Here is a 19,841-nt window from a genome sequence, read left to right on the forward strand (position 1 = left end):
CAAACTTGAACCTCTCAGTCTTTGTTCACAGATATAGCAACGAGGTGAAAACAAATGATTCATGGACAAAAGGACCCACTCCTTACAGATTTTCATTACATTCTAAAACCATCTCCAAAATTCCAACCTGGAGATCAAAGGATGAACTTGTAACCATGCTTTGTAAAAAAGCAAATCCGGGGCCCCTGGGTGGCTCAGTCGGTTAAGCGTCCGACTTCGGCTCAGGTCATGATCTCATAGTCCGTGAGTTCGAGCCCCACGTCGGGCTCTGTGCTGACAGCTTGGAGCCTGGAGCCTGCTTCGGGTTCTGTGTCTCCCTCTCTCTCTGCCCCTCCCCCGCTCATGCTCTGTCTCTCTCTCTCTCACTCTCTCAAAAATAAATAAAGATTTAAAAAAATTAACAACAACAAAAAAACCAAATCCAAAATGAAAAATGGGAAAACCACCTCATTTGTGTCTCTTTCTCCCCTGCCCCCACAGATCAATGCGGTAACGAACTCTATCAAGCCAGGGAGGGCAACATGTCAGAAAAAGATTCTTGAATATCATTGATATTTTTCTTCAATTTCGTATGAAATGGTCAGAGTCTCCTTAAAATCTGATCAGGTAATACAAGCAAGAAAAGTTGACACGCTTGGTTATTGCTTTTACTTCTTCCAAAATTCGAAATGTTTTCTCAGGTTACTGGAACTGATTTTTGTAGCTACTTTTAAGGTTCTCAAAATATTCAGAATTTTAAAATCACTTCCCCAGAATTCCCACATATACTAGTATTCATAATTACCATGCTTCAAGACTGTAGTTCAAAGACTAATACACTTTGTCTAAGTAACCACTTCGGGAACCCACATTCCCAATGCCAGATTCCAGGATCATAATAAGTCATACTACCAGCTTTTATTCACACAAATTCTTGTCTTGTTTAGGACATATTTTCACCAACCAAACCTAGTGACAAACTGTCTTAGTAATCTTTTTCATGGTGCAGAAGTATCCTAACGTAAAGAAGATTAGTTTTTGGGGCGCCTGGGTGGCTCAGTCAGTGAAGCGTCCAACTCCTGATTTCGGCTCAGGTCATGATCTCACAGTCCGCGAGACTGAGCCCCACATCGGGCTCTGTGCTGATGGTACAGAGCCTGCTTGGGATTCTCTTTCTCCCTCTCTCTCTGACCCTTCCCTGCATGCACACGCTCTCCCTCTCTCTCAAAATAAAGCAATAAGCACTAAAGCAAAAAGAAGAAGAAAGAAAGAAGCAAGGAAAGAAAGAAACAAAGAAAGAAAAAGAAGGTTCATTTGTAATGATCATTGTTCTCCGATCACTGGCAAGTAAACACCATCCCTATGGCTCAGTGTAATCACTGGTGAAACGTTCAGCAGTGGGCAACCGCTGAGCGTAGCTGAAAAACAGTTAAAATTACATGTAAATTGGAAGCAACGTGTTTTAAATTATTCGCTAATTTATGGGACATGGTAGACAGGCTCAAAGGTGATCTCCGCGATCTGTACATCCCTGGGGTTCCCATCGTTGTGTAGGCTCCTCTCTCTGAGTGTGGACGGGACCTATGACCTGCTTCTAACCAAGAGAATGTGGCAAAAGACATCATTCTCATGAATACATTGTGTCATACAGCATTCCTGAGAAACGAAAGGAGTGTTTCATTACTACCTAAATCACAGAATAGCAAATTATAATATTACCTATTTAAAGATCAAATTTCAGAATTATGGAGTAGCTCTTCAAATAATTTCGCTTACTGTAGCCTGCTGTGTAGTTTCTGGAGAAGGTCTTTTTTTTTTTTTAAAGGGAACAGATTGACACCTACGGGGTACAGGTTATCTTCTTGGACTAATGTAAATGTTCAAAAACTGAGTACACAAGTCTGAATACAGGAAAGTACACAACTCTGAATACAATACAGTACAACTGAATTGTACAGTATAAGGGGTGAATTCTATGGGATGTGAATTATATCTCAATAAAGCTGCGAAGACAGAAGATGGAGGGCAGAATGTGGTCACCACCCACAGTCCATTTTCTCATTTAGACTGGAAAAAAGTTGTGGAAACCACAAAAAAAAACATGCTACGGTTATGCCATCATGAAGGTGTGTTCATGGAGTCTTTGCTCCTACCAGGCTGGCAACCTTTCCAGCGAAACTGAATCAATTTCACAGCTATTGTTTTAAGAGTTAGTGGCTTCCAAAGAAGGACTGGATAGAGATACAGCGCTGTAGTGACCACACCTGGAAGCCTGACCTGACCCTTTACCCTCACACTAGAGCAGTCAACCAGTGAAGCAACTGTACCGAGTGCCCGAAACCTTAGCGGTGGTTTTCTATGGAGGCAAATGTGTCAATCGAGATTTAAGTGTTACTTCTATTAGGCATATCAGAAATTCCCAGTCATTTCATTATTAATTTCTTACCTGAAAATTAGTTCAGCTTAACTCCACAAATCTGTAAGCGATCCCCAATGCCTTTCTCTGCCTCATCAGTAACTAAGTTCAGCCTATGACCTTTTCTTTACTCTTATATTCAGCCTTCTAAAATGCATGGTAAGTGTGGTCCACATGAGCAATTCTTAACCCAGACATCTTACCCATTCCCTCTGTTGGGTTTATTCAAGAAACAAGCAAGCGATGGAGGTTCCAAGTCTCAAATTAACCCAAATCTCATACACAAACACAACCCCAGCCCCATATCTAACCACCTACGCAGAAAAGTCCCTAAGAAAATCGGTAACGTTCTCCTCTGGATCTAGAGGTCTTCAACATGGAAACAAATTTTAATAGTTTTTGTTGTAAGAAGACCTGTAATTAGACAATCAAGTGATACACACTCCAGTTAACAAGTGAGCTATACACTTATATATTTAATGCCTACAGATCACAAATCAGATTTAAAGAGCACCCCTCTTGAATACAGTATTTCCAACAGGATGTACTTGGGGATAGATCTCAACACCAGGGAAGCTGTTTAGATACAGACTGATGTCACCATAAAATATTTTCTCTTATATAAAGGGAAGTAGGAGTTGAGTGGCAATAATAAACCTTGGTGATATCTACAGACACCAACATGAAGGATTAAAACCTAAAAAGAAAAAAAAATGGATCCATTTTATTAACCAATTTGAATCAAACTTGAAAAAAATCGGTTCGTGGACACAGTGCATCTTACCACCAGATTCGCTAATTAACGTGAATGGACTGGGTCCGTGTCCCCTGCAGTCATATCGTCATGTTCCAAAGACTATGTTCCCTGGCCTTGTAAAGGGATGCCGTATGAATGAGTGAAAAAAATCAGAGGTTCTAGGCCTTCCCTCTTCTACTCTTTCAGGGAACCCTCATTCCCCTGCCCCCCAGGCTTCATCTTTCCACGGAGAGGGATCTGGTGTCTCACCTGAGCCCTTACAGGCTGACCAGAGAACACGAATAAAGAAACTGAACACACTCAGGTCAAGTCCTCTTTTGAAACCAGCCTTCCTACACGGAGGGTACAGATGCTCTGGGTATCCCTCTGTCATGCATTATGAGAGGCTGCCACTCACAGGATGGGGAAGTCTAATTACATGAGGCCACGAGGAGGAGTCAGCAAACTATTCAGGTCTCAAATGCAGAGCTACATTTCCCATTTTGTCAAGAATAAGACAGGGGTAGGGGCTCCTGGGTGGCTCAGTCAGTTTAGCGCCTGGCTCTTGATTTCTGCTCAGGTCATGATCTCACAGTTCGTGAGATCAAGCCCCATGCTGGGCTCCGTGCTGACAGTATGGGGCCTGCTGGAGAGTCTCTCTCTCCCTCTCTCTCTCTCTCTCAAAATAAAGAAACAAGCATTTATCAAGGATAAGACAAATCTTACCATCTCTCTCAATTGGTGCCCAATACAAAGGGAATGAAGCCTTTTCCACTTTTTAACTAGACTTCTAGAGAACCAAAAACCAAGATTTTCAGACATTTTCACAAAGTATTAGACAGTAATAAAACGAAGTGTGATCGTGCTATTCCTAGGGTTCAAAGAAAATATAACAATTTCAATGTGACCTCAGAGCCTCCAGACACCAAGAATTTCACCGCTTTGCAGCTAACCCTATAAACTAAAGTCAATTCCCTTTGGCCTCCTTGTACAAGTGCTCAGAAAGACAAAAGACAAATACTTTTGGTGACCTGAGTCACAGCTGTAGCTTCAAAGTCCCAGTTTTATTCCACTTCTAGAAAAAGCTCACCCAGAGTCTCAAGGGCAACAAGGAGATCACGTGCAGTCTGCCGACTGCAATTTCTGTCCTAAGATACAATTTCTGGGGGCACCGGCGTGGCTCGATTGGTTGAGCATCTGACTCTCGATTTCGGCTCAGGTCAGGATCCCAGGGTCGAGGCAGCAAACCCCGCACCAGGCTCCACAATGAACATGGAGCCTGCTGGAGAGTCTCTCTCTCTCTCTCTCTCTCTCTCTCTCTCTCTCTCTCTGCCCTCCTCCCCAGCTTGCGCTCACTCTCTCTCTCAAAAATAAAAATTTTTAAATTTTAAACGTTTTAAAAAAAATTTTTTAAAGATATAATTTCTGTCCTAACTAAATAGCAGGCCTAGAGAAGAAAATAACAATAATAAATATATATATATATATATATATATATATATGAATAGCAGAAAACACACTCATGGAGAGAAAAGGTTTCCTGACTCCTAAGCTACACTCCTAAGGGGGAGAAAGGTTTCCTGACTTTCCCTGGAATACCGCTTTCTTGAGACTAAGGGACTGTGTTTTATCAGCAATGACTTCCAAATCTCTCTCATCTTCCCACTTCTCTGGATGATTTTCTACAGAGTATCCTTAGCTGCTTTCAGTGGATCCTCCGTAGGGTTCCGCCTTCAAGCACCTGATGATCCATCCGGGGAACTGAGCCAGCCGCCCCCCCCCCCCCCGTGGCAGTTACTGCTAGCTGCCAGCCAACACCTGTCCCCCTCTTCTCGATAAGGTCTTCTTCATTCGGGGAAACACTACACGCAGCTAAAACGCTACTCTTCCCAACTGCTATGGAATCACCTGCGCTCCCCCTCCCCCCTTTCCCGCCAAAATTCATGTCAAAGCCCTAACCCCCGGCGTGACCGTATTGGAGACGGGGCCTACAAGGAGATAATTATGTTTCAACGAGGTCATAAGGGTGGAGCCCTGATCGGATGGGACTAGTGTCCTTCTTAGAAGGACCCCAGCGGAGACAGGCTCTCTCCCACCCTCACGCTTGCACAAAGCAGAGGTCACAGAGCAAGATGGCGGCCACCAACGAGCCAAGGGAAGAATCCTCGGGACGAAACCTACCTGGTCGGCACCTTGATCTTCCCGGCCTCCAGAACTGCCAGCAATAGACTTCTGTTGTTGGAGCCACCCAAGCTGTAGTATTTTGTTATGACGGCCCGAACGGATGGAGAAGGCAAACTTCCTTGTGGTTAGAGGCAGTAGGATGAATGCAGTATTTAAAAGGAGCTGAGCTCAGGCTCCTGGGGGCTCAGTTGGCTCAGGTCACGATCTCGCGGTTCGTGAGTTCGAGCCCCACGTCAGGCTCCGTGCTGACAGCTCAGAGCCTGGAGCATGTTTCAGATTCTGTGTCTGTCTGTCTGTCTGTCTGTCTCTCTCTCTCTCTCTCTCTGCCCCTCCCCTGCTGTGCTCTCTCTCTCTCTCTCTCTCTGTGTGTCCCAAAAATAAATAGATAAAAGGAGGTGACTCAGCCAGAAGGAAGGTCATGGGTTTTTTCTTCTCTTTCTCCCCCTTCTGGTTCTTGTTGCCTGGAATACTGGTGAGGACTGGAGTTCCAATCACCCTCAAGTCCCTTGAGAATGGAAACCATGTACTGAGAATGAGGGAGAAGAAAATGACGGCTCTCTAGACTCTGGTGACCATGAAGCCATTTCACCAACCCTACGCCTACCTATCTCCAGACAACATCTCCAGAAAGAGAAATAAACTGTCTTACTTAAGCCGCTATCTGTCCTCACCGCTGATGCTGTTGATATGCAAACTCATTTCCGGTTAATGCAGCCCCCACGGATATCTTATTTCTCAGCGATTGTCACGGGAGGAGGTCCTTAGCATCTGGCAGTGGTGAAGAGGGAGGGAACAGGTGGAAGTCTGGTCATGACAAAGACTGGGAAGTGCTATGAGCACTTAGTGGCTGAGGGTCAATGATGTTAAAATGGTTTCAAATCCACAGACCAGTTACAAACAGGCCAAGAACACTTCCCTGAATAAAGTCCTTAACTCTGGCATCCCTCATTTCTTACAGCCAGCCCTAATCATCCCTGTTCCCAGCGACTAGCAGTTCCAACCTCTAGGGCAAACATGCCCAGACAGACAGACAGACAGACATACACACACACACACACACACACACACACACAGAGAGAGAGAGAGAAACCGACACAGATACTGTGGGCATCACAAATAAGCAGAATATGTGTGTTTTCTTTTACAAAACATGCAAAATGATGGGTAGAATGAATCCACGCAATACAGACCTTATTAAGACGCAAATGCGATATAAGAAAATTATTTTTTGAAATAAGGGGGACATCTTGTTACATGAAAATCTGAAAGCTGTCATTTCTGAGCCCACATGTTTGCAGTGAAGTCCTTTAGTGTACCCTCTTTGATCACCGACCCTCTGGACAGAAATGACCACTTTGTCTTTTCACTACTTACGGAACATTGAATCATCACTACTGCGTTTTCACTACCATCCTTTCACTGATTCGGACTGATGTGTACAAGTTTCTAAAATCCTACAGATTCCCCTCCCCCCCCAAAAAAATAAAAAACTGTGACATGATGTTTCAGAGCATTCCTGAGACTGGACACTGGGAAAAGCTTTATTTCTATCTAAAGCGTCCAATAAAGCTGCCCGGCTTTGCACATAGGTGGGTGGACTTGTTCTTTGGAGAAATATAGCCAGCACGGCCACGGCTACCTGGGATGTCTCTAGCTCATCTTCCACCCCTACCCTCTGCTATATCCAGAGGGCACCCTTCTGTGCTAATTCAGCAGCAGGATAAGTACTCGGACAAACATAAAGGGTATAGGCTAAACTGTTAAGCGAGTGCCCACAGAGCCCCGTCCACAGCGCCCTTTTCCCTCACGCCCACCTAAAAGGTGATCAGGGGTGAGATCACTCTTTTAAGCAGCAGTTTGGTTTCTTACTCTTAGAGTTGGACTTTTTTTTTTGCCACTTGGCAAGCAAGTGTCTCTTCCTTGGTTAAGTCCCTGGGAGAACACCCCTGAGCCCTCCTGCCAAAGCTTTGTTTCCCTGCTGCTGCTTCTGCTAAGAGTTATTAGTATGTGTTATTAACTTATCGACTGACTCTTGGTCCTGTGCTGTAAATATTTCTCCAGAGCGTGTTTACCTTCCCATTCTATTTATGAATTTATACCTGTAAAACATTCGGAAACGTGCATGCTCTCAAGTCGATCGTGCCATTTCACTCTGCCACGCAGTATCATTCAAGTTCACTTCCGCGTGCGAAATGGACTTCCTTCCACCATTGCCTTTCCAGCTTCCTGCCAATGCCTTATTTTCTCACCTATCACCTAATCAATAATCCTGTTCCCTATTTATCCAAATTTGCTCTCCCCTCGAGATTTGCTGGGGGCGCCGGGGTGGCTCAGATGGTTAAGCGTCCAACCTCGGCTCAGGTCATGATCTCACAGTTCGTGGGTTTGAGCCCCGCGTCGGGCTCTGTGCTGACGGTGTGGCGCCTGCTTGGGATTCTCTCGCTTTCTGTCTCTCCCCACTCTCACTTTTTCTCTCTCTCAAAAATAAACTTAAAAAAACAAAAACTTGCTGATCCTTTTTTATAAACATCATGATGTCTTCTACTGTATTAAGAATGCCGTAAAGTGCCGCGTTCAGAGATGCTTTCTCAAAGTCAAGAAGACATTGCTTCCTAGTTCCAGAATGCCTGCTCCCATCTCACAGGGAGGATACGTGTGGCACTCACGCTTGGGCCACTGTGGAGCATCAGGGACACAGACTTACCCTCACACTTGAAACAAGTAAAAAAACAGACAAAGTCTGAGATGGTCTTGAAGACACTGGACGTCAGGCATGAAAGGGCAGTGAACACCGAGAAGCAAGAAATACACACGGTGAGCCTACGGCTGTCCCCAGCTTCCGGTCTGGAGGGGTCCACACACTGCGAGGGGACGGGGGACCAGGGGGACCGAGGCACCTCCTGGCAGTATCCTGGTGTTGAGCAGACAGACCTGGGTGTCTGAGGAGACCAAGGCAGCCAGAGTCTAAGAAGCAGAGTTCCGGGATAAGAGAGCGCTGCACAGAAAGAGAACCCCACAGATAGTCACGGAGCCCTCCTTGGTCAGCACGCTCTTACAAAGACCCTACACTCGCCTGGGGAAAGAACCCCCCAAAAGGATTAGAGGGAACGATGCCCAGGCTGGAGCGGTACTCAGAACACCCACCAAAGCTGGAAAGCACGAGTCAACAGGACCCAGCTGTTTCCAAGTGACTTAACCAAAGAATCGTAGGAACGCAAAAACACCTGGCACCCAAAGTCCGGCCTGCAATCTAAAACTCAGCAAGGATGCAGAGAAGCAAAATAAGGTGGCCCAAAATGAAGAGAAAGATCAACCAATTCTAACTGAGTCAGAAATGGCGAAGATGCCAGAATTAGCAAAGACAACGAAACCGTGCTTACGACTCTATGGTGTGTGTTCGAGAAACTGAAGGGCAGACGAATACATCGGACAGATGCGGGATATACAAAAAGCAGCGAAACCAAACGTCTAGACAGAAAAGCTAGGACAGGTCAGGAGGAAACTTTGGGGGTGGTAGGTATGTTCACTAACCTGCCTGGAGTGGTGCTTTCACAGGGTATACGCACGTCAAAACTTCCCAAACTGTACGCTTTCACTACGTACAGTTTATTATATGTCAACTATACCTAAGTAGGGTTGATGGGAAAGAGAGAAAGAGACTGTCTTTGAGCCTCACTCTCCTTGTGGGAAAGGGATTTGTCCATCCGGTGTCTGTATGTTCAAACCCTGTCTGTAGTTCAAGGCCCCGGGGCTCAGGGTATTCCCAATCAGAGCACGCACTGCTCCAGAGGCAAATTCTCTCTTGATGCCCTTGTCCTCGAATTCCATACTCTTCAACGGACAGCAGCAAATCTAAGAATATAATCCTCAGTCTATTTTGCTACCACGACCCTTCTCTGCGTCCACGCTGCCCAGATGAAATGTACCTACATCCATCTGGCCTCCCTCCCCAGTTATTTTCTGGGACTTGCTAGTTGCGGGGGGAGGCCTTGGGGTGGGGGAGGCACTCTGTCTCCTAAACTAATGGTTCAGAAGAGGCCACACTTTCTCCTGCGGTCTGCAGGAATGCCCTAAGAGAAATCCTCGGTAAATCTCTTCTTGATTCCTATAGAGACTCTACGTGGGATTGTCTTAATTTTCTGTGTTTCATACATCCATCCTTGTTTCTTAATAGTTTAGCAGGATGCTGCTTCTTCTACAAATCTGAAATTGCTTTTACGAAGTCAGAACATTAGTTCCTGAAGCAAGTAACGAAGGACCAAGAATCTTAATCCCTTTTCATTCATAACCTGTAGCTAGCTGTGTGAACTGTCTTGTAAACTATGGAACATTCTCAAGCTCACCTTTATTATTCTGGGGCAGGGTGGGCATTTACCCAAACTAGTCAATGAGGAAAAAAAAAAAGATTTTATAGATTTATCTACACAATCTAAAGATTTATCAACAGACACACTTAGGAACACAGGCTATTTTATATAATATACCTACTTGAAACAGAGGGTATTTTTGAACCTCCTACAGTGCTTACATTTTAGCTTGTGTGAATTGTGATCAAACCAGCTTAATTTAATACCAGTCTAGGCTGTAGACCTTAACTCACTCTGCTTCCTTTTTTTTTTTTTTTTTCAACGTTTATTTTTGGGACAGAGAGAGACAGAGCATGAACAGGGGAGGGGCAGAGAGAGAGGGAGACACAGAATCGGAAACAGGCTCCAGGCTCTGAGCCATCAGCCCAGAGCCTGACGCGGGGCTCGAACTCACGGACCGCGAGATCGTGACCTGGCTGAAGTCGGACACTTAACCGACTGCGCCACCCAGGCGCCCCTCACTCTGCTTCCTTATGTATACTCTAGGTGCCTACAGAAAAATAAAAAGGTAAATATCTAATTACAGTTGAATCTGGATCTTTCTGTGAAGAGAAGCCAAAGCACACCACTCAACATGTGTGCTAGTGAATGCACAAAACAGCCTGTGAAAGGAGAAAAGAAGAAAACATTCTTCATGCCCCCAGCTTCCGGACATCTCCGTTTGGGTTTCAGATGCACACAGTCACAGACTAACAGAATCGTCCAGGCTTGTCCTTCAGAAAACCCTGCCTGGAGGTCCTGGATTGAGTCCAGTGCTCTTCCTCAGCACCCACATATGCTAAAATCAGGAAACCCCCAGTCCGGGGCCCCTGGGTGGCTCAGTCAGTTAAGCGTCCGACCTCGGCTCAGGTCATGATCTCGTGGTTGAGGAGTTTCAGCCCCACATCCGGCTCTGTGCTGACAGCTCAGAGCCTGGAGCTTGCTTTGGATTCTAGGTCTCCCTCTCTCTGCCCCTTCCTCCCCAAAACTAAACATTAAGAAAAAAAATTGGGAGGCCTGGGTGGCTGAGTCGGTTTAGCGTCCGACTTCAGCTCAGGTCATGATCTCACAGTTTGTGAGTTTGAGCCCCGCATCAGGCTCTGTGCTGACAGCTCAGAGCCTAGAGTCTGCTTCAGATTCTGTCTCCCTCTCTCTCTGTGCCTCCCCCACTCACATTCTCTCTCAAAAATAAACAAACATTAAAAAAATTTTTAATTAAAAGAAGAAAAAAGAAAAAAAAAGAAATACCCAGTCCATGGCAAATTCCTGATCTGCAGTCCCAGCAACGTTTTCTTTAAAGTAGATTAGGCTAGTTTGGTACTTCTTAGTGAGCCCTATTGTGGGTCCACATCTAACCATTTGTGCTTAATTCTTCTGATAATTCCCTCTATCGAGTCAAACTCAGAGGTCTCCTTTGAAGGGGCACAGGGGAGGATACAGGCAACAGGCCAGGGTCCCTCAAGTCGCAGAACAAGGAGGCTTCTGTCCGCAGCTCGGGCACCCGGGCTGGAATCTCCTGTCTACAACCTGATTCTTCACCATGGGCGTGTATCACTTCTTAAACGTTCCCAAGTACTCCCCAGTCTGCCTCAGGAAACATCCCACGGGAGCAAGGACACCGTGGCTTACTGATAGGAGGGGGACACCGCAGACCTCTCCTGCCCAGGCCAACAGCTCCCGTTCTCCCACAACGACACACACCGCCCACCCGGAGTCCGGTCTCCAGTTCACAGCTCTGTCCACCGGCGTATCCACTCCACGCCGCGGCTCCTCCGCTCGCTAATCAAGTCTACTTATCTTCAAGCACACACACGTACTCCCCACTGCCGTGATCTGGACAGGACTCTAATTCCCCAAAGCTCTGATTCTTTTGGGACCAAAATGCCAAATCCACTGTGTTGTTTCTCGGGGGCGGGAGCCAAGGAGAGACTGATAGGAGGCACTAGGCCCTGCCCTTCATCAGCTTCCCGCAAATGTGTGGGTACTTTTTCTCCCAGATATTCTGAGACTATCTCTGCCCTGCGACTTCCATTTGCATCACAGAGGCTGTCTGCTCCGATTTCAACTACGTCTCCACCACTCTTTTCTTGAAAAGTGAACAGAACGTCCTCTCCAGCAGGTCACGTCTATCACAGAGCATATGCTCCACGGGTTTCCAGAGGACACTTGCCAGGAGCTAGTTAGTCATTTTTTTACTTAAGTAATCTCTACACCCAATGTGGGGCTCGAACTCACGACCCCAAGATTACTACGAGTCGCGTGTTCTTCCGAATGAGCCAGCCAGGCGCCCTAAGGAGCTAGCTACTCTTATCACAAAACGTGGTCTGAGAACCCAAAACCCATTTCTCCAATACCACATGCACTGGGCTCAACTGGGGTCCCCCAACAACAGATTTATCCACCTCAGAAGGTGACCTTATCTCTACAGATACAATTAAGATAAAGATCTTGAGGAAAGGTCATCCTGGACTTGGGTGGCCCCTAAATATAATGGCAAGTGTCCTTATAAGAGACAGGAAGACAGAGACGCAGGGAGACACAGGGAGGAAATCCAAGCAAGGACAGAGGCAACTGGGGTCCTGCCACCTCCACCCCAGGAATGCCAGGAGGTACCAGGGCTGGAAGAGGAAAGGAAGGATCCCCTCCAAAGCCTGTAGAAGAAGCATCACCTTGCCAACACCCTGATTTGGGATTTCTGGCCTCCGAAACTGCAAGAGAATAAATTTCTGTCGTTTTAGTCTACCAAGTCTGTGGTAATTTGTTACAGCAGCCGTAGGAATCCAATACACCATCTAAACCACGAGTCAACAAACTTCTTCTGTAAAGAAACAGATGAACATTTTAGGCATTGCCAGCCCCTCTCTGTAGCAACTATGCGACCAAATGGGTGTGGCTATGTTCCAATAAAACTTTATTTATAAAAACTAGCAGCAGGGCCACATTTGGCTCCTGAGCTGTAGTTTGAGTACTACGGGGTCTAAATGAGACCTATCATTCAGACGATCTCTATCACATCTACTCATTTTTCATATCCTTCCTCTTTCAACTTTATAATTATTCTCTGGAAGATAAGAAACTCCAGTAATGCACCCAAATCTTATAGTTTTATTTTCAAAATTTAAGCTCAAGATACATTTCAGGCTCTTTCTTAACCCTGACGGCCCCTCCTCCCCCCTACACACACATACACACACACACACACACACACACACACACACACACACATGCAAATCAACAGGCAGTGGAATTGGGGGTCTGTAACCCATCCCTGATTCTCTTGCCATACACGTAAATAAGTACACTAAAGAGGCAGCAGACCTCCATGCCTTGGGCATCCTTCCTATCTACGTATCCTTCCTATCTACATATCCTTCCGAAAATGACAGCTAATTACCTGAACACATCTCTTCCTCCTGGGCATAAGAACTTGATCCCCCAACCGTGCCAGTGCCTACAGATTTTCCTTTGATAAATAAACATCTCCTGGTGCCCAGAACCTTCTATTATCTAATTAGGCATGTTTGAAGGCTTGAAGCATGTTTTCTCCTCTTCTTTCATGATCACATCCTTCCCCTTCATTTATCTTACTCTTGATTTCCTCCCAACGTTATCAAACATGTCTTTCTCTCCAAATTACTTATTCCTCCTTTTGCCCTGTAAGCAGCCTTGATTTTATCAAGCCGACATACTCTAAAATGCCTCAAGCTGCTTTAATGCTCTCCTTGGCACATATACATATATATAACTAGCATTCCTCCTAAGACAGGAAAATAAATAGAACACATACCCTGCACACCACTGCAACCGTTCTGTGTCCGTACTGTTAGCATCTCTAGATGAATACTGCTTTATGCATCCTTCTGCAATGCAGCTCTGTTAATTCCGGAAATTTCCACAGTAAACCCGGTCTGTCAGTTGCCATGGAAACTGTCTGCTTCCTGCCACTACTAACAAAATGAGTATGTTTGCTAAGACCTAAGATGAGGCAAAGGGAAGAATTGGGAAGGGAGGGAGGGAGGGAGGGAGGGAGAAAGGGAGGAAGGGAGGAAGGAAGGAAGGAAGGAAGGAAGGAAGGAAGGAAGGAAGGAAAGATGTCCAAAAGAATTGCTCAAACACTCCAAATATAAATTTTCAAATTCTGATATTCATATGCAGTGAGGAGAAGATACTAATGACACAGATCTGCAGTGCCTTGAGCAGCACTGATATAGGGAGGAGAAAGCAATTTCCCACCACTAAGGAAAAGAGTAAGATTAGAGAGTATAAGACAAGCATCCACGGTTGCATCCTGTGGCTACAGGCAACATATTCCCTACGAGCTGATGGCATGTCAGCTGTACTCAGCATTTACCATTAGCAGTTTCTCTGGGCTGTGTTTCTTACAGACAAAAGTTAAGAAAGCTGCCTTGGCTAAACCAACAGGTTACAAGTTTTCCTAAGATCCTCTCCCTGTCTGGGCCCCCATCTCCATGGGCGGCTACCTAATGCCTTTTCCCCACTAGTATGGAAGAAATCAGGGTCCTTACATGCAGATGTCAGGAGCAGGCATCGAGACAGCCACCTTACTAGGACTCTCAGAATATTAGGCACAGCTGACCACAATCGCTCCCACCTGCCCCTGGAAAAATTGCATGTCATTCTTCTGTGACATCACATGTAACGATCTGCTGCCTACCTCTCAAGCGTCTTTGTTTTCTCTGCCTGTCGCTTCTCTGCTATCCAACCTCGACATGTTAGATTTCCTCGGGGCTCAGCCCTGGATCCGATTCTCTCATCGAGATACACTCTCTCCCCGGACAGTATCAGCATCTACATGCTGACAGCTCGCAACCTTTAATTTCCAAGCTACCCCGTCTTCTCTAGGTACCAGACTTCCATTTTCAACACCACAGTGGGTGCTGTATTTACCCCTTGATCTCGCAGGATATCTCACGGGCATCTCAATCAAATCTGACATACCTCACACCGAACTCCTGTTCTTCTGTGCCCTCCCCCACAGACACTCCACGGCCGGTGGGCCCATTCAGCAATGGCAGCTGAACCCATCATTCAACCCACAATTCTGGAAGTGACCAGGGACACTTTCCCATTTTTGCACCCACATTCAAATTGTTTGTTTTTGTTAATGCTTCCTTCAAAATTCCTTCACAAGCTCCATTTCCCTGTATGTCCCTGTCATCAACTAATATCATCACCCATCATGCCATAGCCACACTACCACCGCCTCATGAGGACTCCTGAATTCCTTTCTTGCCTCTCCACAATACACACTGCACACAGCAGCCAGGGTGATCGCACTGGGGTGTAAATCAGATGGTGCCACTCGCCTGCTCATAACCCTTCGTTAGCTTCCCGCTCCCTTTGGGTTTTTCTTTTATTTTTAAGTTTATTTATTTTGAGAGAGAGCTAGTACGAGAAGGGGAGGAGCAGAGAGAGAGGAAGCGAGAGAACCAGAAGCAGGCTCCTTGCACTATCAGTGTGGAGCCCATGGTGGGGCTCGATCTCACGAGCCGCGAGATCATGACCTGAGCCGAAATCAAGAGTCTGTCACTTGAATGACTGTGTCACCCAGGCGCCCGCACCAACTCGCAAATGCCATCCCAAGTGGTTACCTACAAGGCCACATGTGATCAGGCCCGTGACTCTCTCTCCACCCTTAAATGCACTTCTCCTCCTCGTTTTCTGATCAAATTGGCATCTCTTTGTTTCCCTGAAAAGCTGAATCTTTTCCACCTCGATACGTTGCCTCTTCAACACTTGCAATTCCCTGCACTTGGAACGCCCTCAGCAGCCCCCTTCCCCAAATCTAGTAAGAAGCTGCCCGGGCTCAGAAGCCTTCAGTGACAACTTGTTCGTCTCCATGCTGAACCAAGCCCCTCATATGCTCTCAGCTGGCCCTCTTCCTGGAACAGCATGACTACTACCTGTAATTACACACACACACACACACACACACACACACTGAATGTGCCATCCCAACACCTTAAGCTTCATTAAGTAGCAGCAGAATCTCCTTTTTTTCAACATGAAATACCCAGTGTCCACCGTAGCATCTGGCAGATGGTGGCGTTCAACAAACAGCTGCTGAAAGTCTAATGGAACGTGCGTGGGGTTGGTCTCTGACAGCTACCAAGTCAGCTGCTCATAAAGCTCCGAGGCACTCCCTGGACTCTAGGAGATACCCCGTAACCTAAGCTCCCCCTCGTTTTACATCCACTCAAACCCCAAGATATGGAGGAACACACCACTGACATCTGACTTCGGCAGCTCCTAGGTCAGGACAGAGGCGACGGTAACCGTCCGCATGAACCTACAATGCTTCTCTGGTCGATGGTCCCCAACCACAGGCAATGTTGCACTTGTACCTCAAGGGTCACATGGCCACATCTGGAGATTCCCTGCACTTGGAATTCCCTGCACTTGAAACAACTAGGTGGTTGTTCCTACTGGGGGGGGGGAGGGGAGTGCTACTGGCATCTGGTGGGGGGAAGCCAGAGTTACCGGGAAGCATCCTACAGTGCGCAGCCCAGCCTCCTGCCTCCTATACCAAGAACTATCCCGTCTAAAACGTCAATAGCGCCAAGGTGAAGAAGAAACAGCTACTCCCACAGTCTTGGAAGATAGGAGTAGGGCCCAAAACTGTCAATCTGGGCACCTGTCTGGCTCAGTCGGTGGAGTGTGTGACTCTTGATCTCAGGGTTGTGAGTTTGAGCCACATGTTGGGTGTAGAGATTACCTAAGAGCTTAGGAGGGGCACCGGGGTGGCTCAGTCAGTTAAGTGTCTGACTCTGGACTTTGGCTCAGGTCATGATCTCATGGTTCAAGCCCCGCGTCAGGCTCTGTGCCGACTGTGTGGAGCCTGCTTGGGATTCTCTCTTTCTGCCCCTCCCCTACTTTCTCTCTCTCTCTCAAAAGAAACATTAAAAAGAAAACTTAGGGGTGCCTGGGTGGCTCAGTGAGTTAAGCATCTGACTTTGGCTCAGGTCACGATCTCACAGTTCCTAGGTTCAAGTCCTGTAACGGGCTCTGTGCTGACAGAGCCTGGGGCTGCTTCAGATTCCGTGTCTTCCTCTCTCTCTGCTCCTCCACTCATCCTTTCTCTCTCTCTCAAAAACAAAACATTAAAACAATTTTTAAAAATTTTAAACAAATAAAATCTTTAAAAAATATTTCTATTTATAACATTTTACCAGCACAAAGTTGTTTTTTTAAGCATTATTTTTAATTAAAAAATGAAGGGGCACCTGGGTGGCTCAGTTGGTTAAGCATCCTACTTCAGCCCAGGTCATGATCTCACAGTTTGTGAGTTCGAGCCCCGCATCGGGCACTGTGCTGATGGCTCGGAGCCTGGAACCTGCTTCAGATTCTGTGTCTCCTCTCTCTCTGCCCCTCTCCCGCTCATGCTCACACACACTCTCTCTCTCTCTGTCAAAAATAAATAAACTTAAAAAAATGAAAATAATCTAAATGGTTATCAGTAAGGAACTAATTACATAATTACATAATTGGTATATAATTACATAATACATCAATTCAAATGTAATGAAAGATAAAACTGATTTCTGAAAATGAATGTGCTAATTTAGAAATACATTTTCAAGATGTACTAAGTGAAAAATCAAGCCACAAAGTAGGGTACTAAATGGCTTTTTGAATAAATATTTTCAAGAATTACATAAATTATTATATATTTTGGTATTTGAACAAGTTTTTCTATAAGGACATACTACACTTAAAAGGGTTTTATCTTTTTTTTTTTAATTTTTTTTTTCAACGTTTATTTATTTTTGGGACAGAGAGAGACAGAGCATGAATGGGGGAGGGGCAGAGAGAGAGGGAGACACAGAATCGGAAACAGGCTCCAGGCTCTGAGCCATCAGCCCAGAGCCTGACGCGGGGCTCGAACTCACAGACCGCGAGATCGTGACCTGGCTGAAGTCGGACGCTTAACCGACTGCGCCACCCAGGCGCCCCAAAAGGGTTTTATCTTTAGAGAGAACTACGTACCAAATGAATTCTTTCACCAGAAGCATATACCACTCATTTTTTAAATGGTAACATGAACTCTCTGGATGGTAACATTATGAGCCATTTTGATTTTCTTCTTTAAACTTTTCTGAAAGGCAGGATGGAAGAAAGGAAGGAGACAGACTAGTAAATGGTCTTTTTATTTATTTATTTTGAGAGAAAGAGAGCATGAGCAGGGGAGGGACAGAGAGGGAAAGAGAGAGAATTCTAAGCAGGCTCCACACTCAGCTCAGAGCCTGAAAGGGGCTCGATCCCACGACCCTGGGATAATGATCTGAGCTGAAATCAAGAGGCAGATGCTCAACCGACTGAGCCATCCGGGTGCCCCGAGATTTACTTTTTTTTAGTAATCTCTACACCCACTGTGGAACTCATACTGACAACCCCAGGATCAAGAGTTGCACGCTCTACGGACTGCACCAGCCAGGCACTGCTCTAGAGCCCAATATAGACAACCTGTCCCCACACTTTTTTCTAGGGGATTCACGCTATTCAGGGGTACGCTACACCCGCTGTGACTCCACATATGCTATAGATTAATCTTCAAATTACATTAAAAATTTCCATCTAGGTTTGTCTCAAACATCATGACACGGGAAACCACGTGGGCAGGAATAAAATCCGTCACCATACCGTTCCACGGGCCTAAGAGTTGAATTCAATAAAAACAGTGTTCGTACCCTTACCAAGTGATTGTTGAAACACATACGGGCTTTGAAAACAAAGACAGAAAAACACAGGTACCATTCAATGAGAGTAAATAATAGACTCAGCATTTTTACTGTTAGTCCTCCGCCATCTTTTTTTTTTTTTTTTTTAATTGAAGTGTGGTTTCCAAATGAAATGCAGAGATCGTTAAGGATACAGTTGGCCGAGTTACCAAACACACACACCCGTGACAAGACGGGTGAAGATCCCCGTCTCTTGTCTCTTGTTCACACCTGAACAAGACGGAGAAGATCCCACCACACCAGGAATGCGCCATTCCCGTCCAGCCCCTCCACAGACACTGTTCTGATTTCCATCACTTTGTCTAGAATTTGATACAGATAAAATGAAACAGTGTTCCCTTATGCCTGACTTCTGCTCAGCATTTCTGGAGATTCATCAAGCAGGCTGCGAGCCTCAGTACTTTGTTCCTTTTGGTTGTTGAAAAGTATTTCACTGATTAACATGCCACATATTATCCATTCTTCCATCACGGGATACCTGGGTGGTTTCCAGTTGGAGGGCCATTATAAATTGAGTTTTCATGAACCTTCACATGCAAGTCTTTCTGAGGACACTCTTATCTTACGTAAATAACAAGAAATAGAATTTGCTGAGTTACGGGGTAGATGTGCCCTTAAGTGACTATCAAAGATTTTTCCGAGGTGCTTGTGCCATTTTCTACTTCCCCCATAACATATGCGAATTCTGGTCATACGTACTTGTTAATATACTGTGTGGCCTTTCAAATTGTATCCATTCTGGTGGGTATGTAACAACGTAAGATAACAGAAGAAATATATCTTGGTCTCCACTCCCAGCTCCTGGCACAAAGCTTCTCAAACGCTTGTAATTTCAGGGGCACCTGGCTGGCTCAGTCATTTAAGCGTCTGAGTTTGGCTCCGGTCATGATCTCGCGGTTTGTGGGTTCAAGCCCATGTCAGGCTCCGTGCTGACAGCTGGGAGCCTGGAGCCTGCTTCGAATTCTATGCCTCCTTCTCTGTTCCCCTCCCCCACTCGTGCTGTCTGTCTGTCTCTCAAAAATGAAAACATTAAAAAAAAAAGTTTTAAAACCCTTGTCATCTCCTAAATGATATGAACACTAGCAGCATCTCTTGTCCTAAAGAGGACACTGCATGGCTCCTGGGAGGGACTGGTCACCAGAAATCCCAAGCCGGGATTAGAAGTTTAGAATTCTCAGGCCCAGCGCCCATCCTCCAGAGAGCAGAGACGGGCTGGAAACAGAGTCCCTGATTCATCGCACCTGTGTGACAAAGTCCCCACAAAATCCCAACAGGAAGTGATTCCAAGGGCTTTCAGGCCAGTGAACACGTGCACCCCAGGAAGGAGAGGAGATGTACACCAGCTCCTCAGGAACTCTGGTGCCTGCAACCCTTCCAGACCTCTCCCTGGGTATCTCTTCATCTGGCTGTTTGTCCGTATC

At 45.9% G+C, this 19,841-nt stretch overlaps 1 protein-coding gene across 1 annotated transcript in view; it reads right to left on the reverse strand.

Moving 5' to 3' along the window:
• Nucleotides 1–19,841, reverse strand: part of MAP2K4 (mitogen-activated protein kinase kinase 4) — a 140,182-nt gene that overhangs the window by 72,061 nt on the left and 48,280 nt on the right. The gene's annotated exons all lie outside the window — the stretch shown is intronic.

Source organism: Lynx rufus, unplaced genomic scaffold (assembly GCF_022079265.1).
Source record: "Lynx rufus isolate CCGP_SWC_20201006 ecotype Redwood Valley unplaced genomic scaffold, mLynRuf1.p SCAF_28, whole genome shotgun sequence".
Classification (NCBI taxonomy): Eukaryota; Metazoa; Chordata; class Mammalia; order Carnivora; family Felidae; genus Lynx; species Lynx rufus.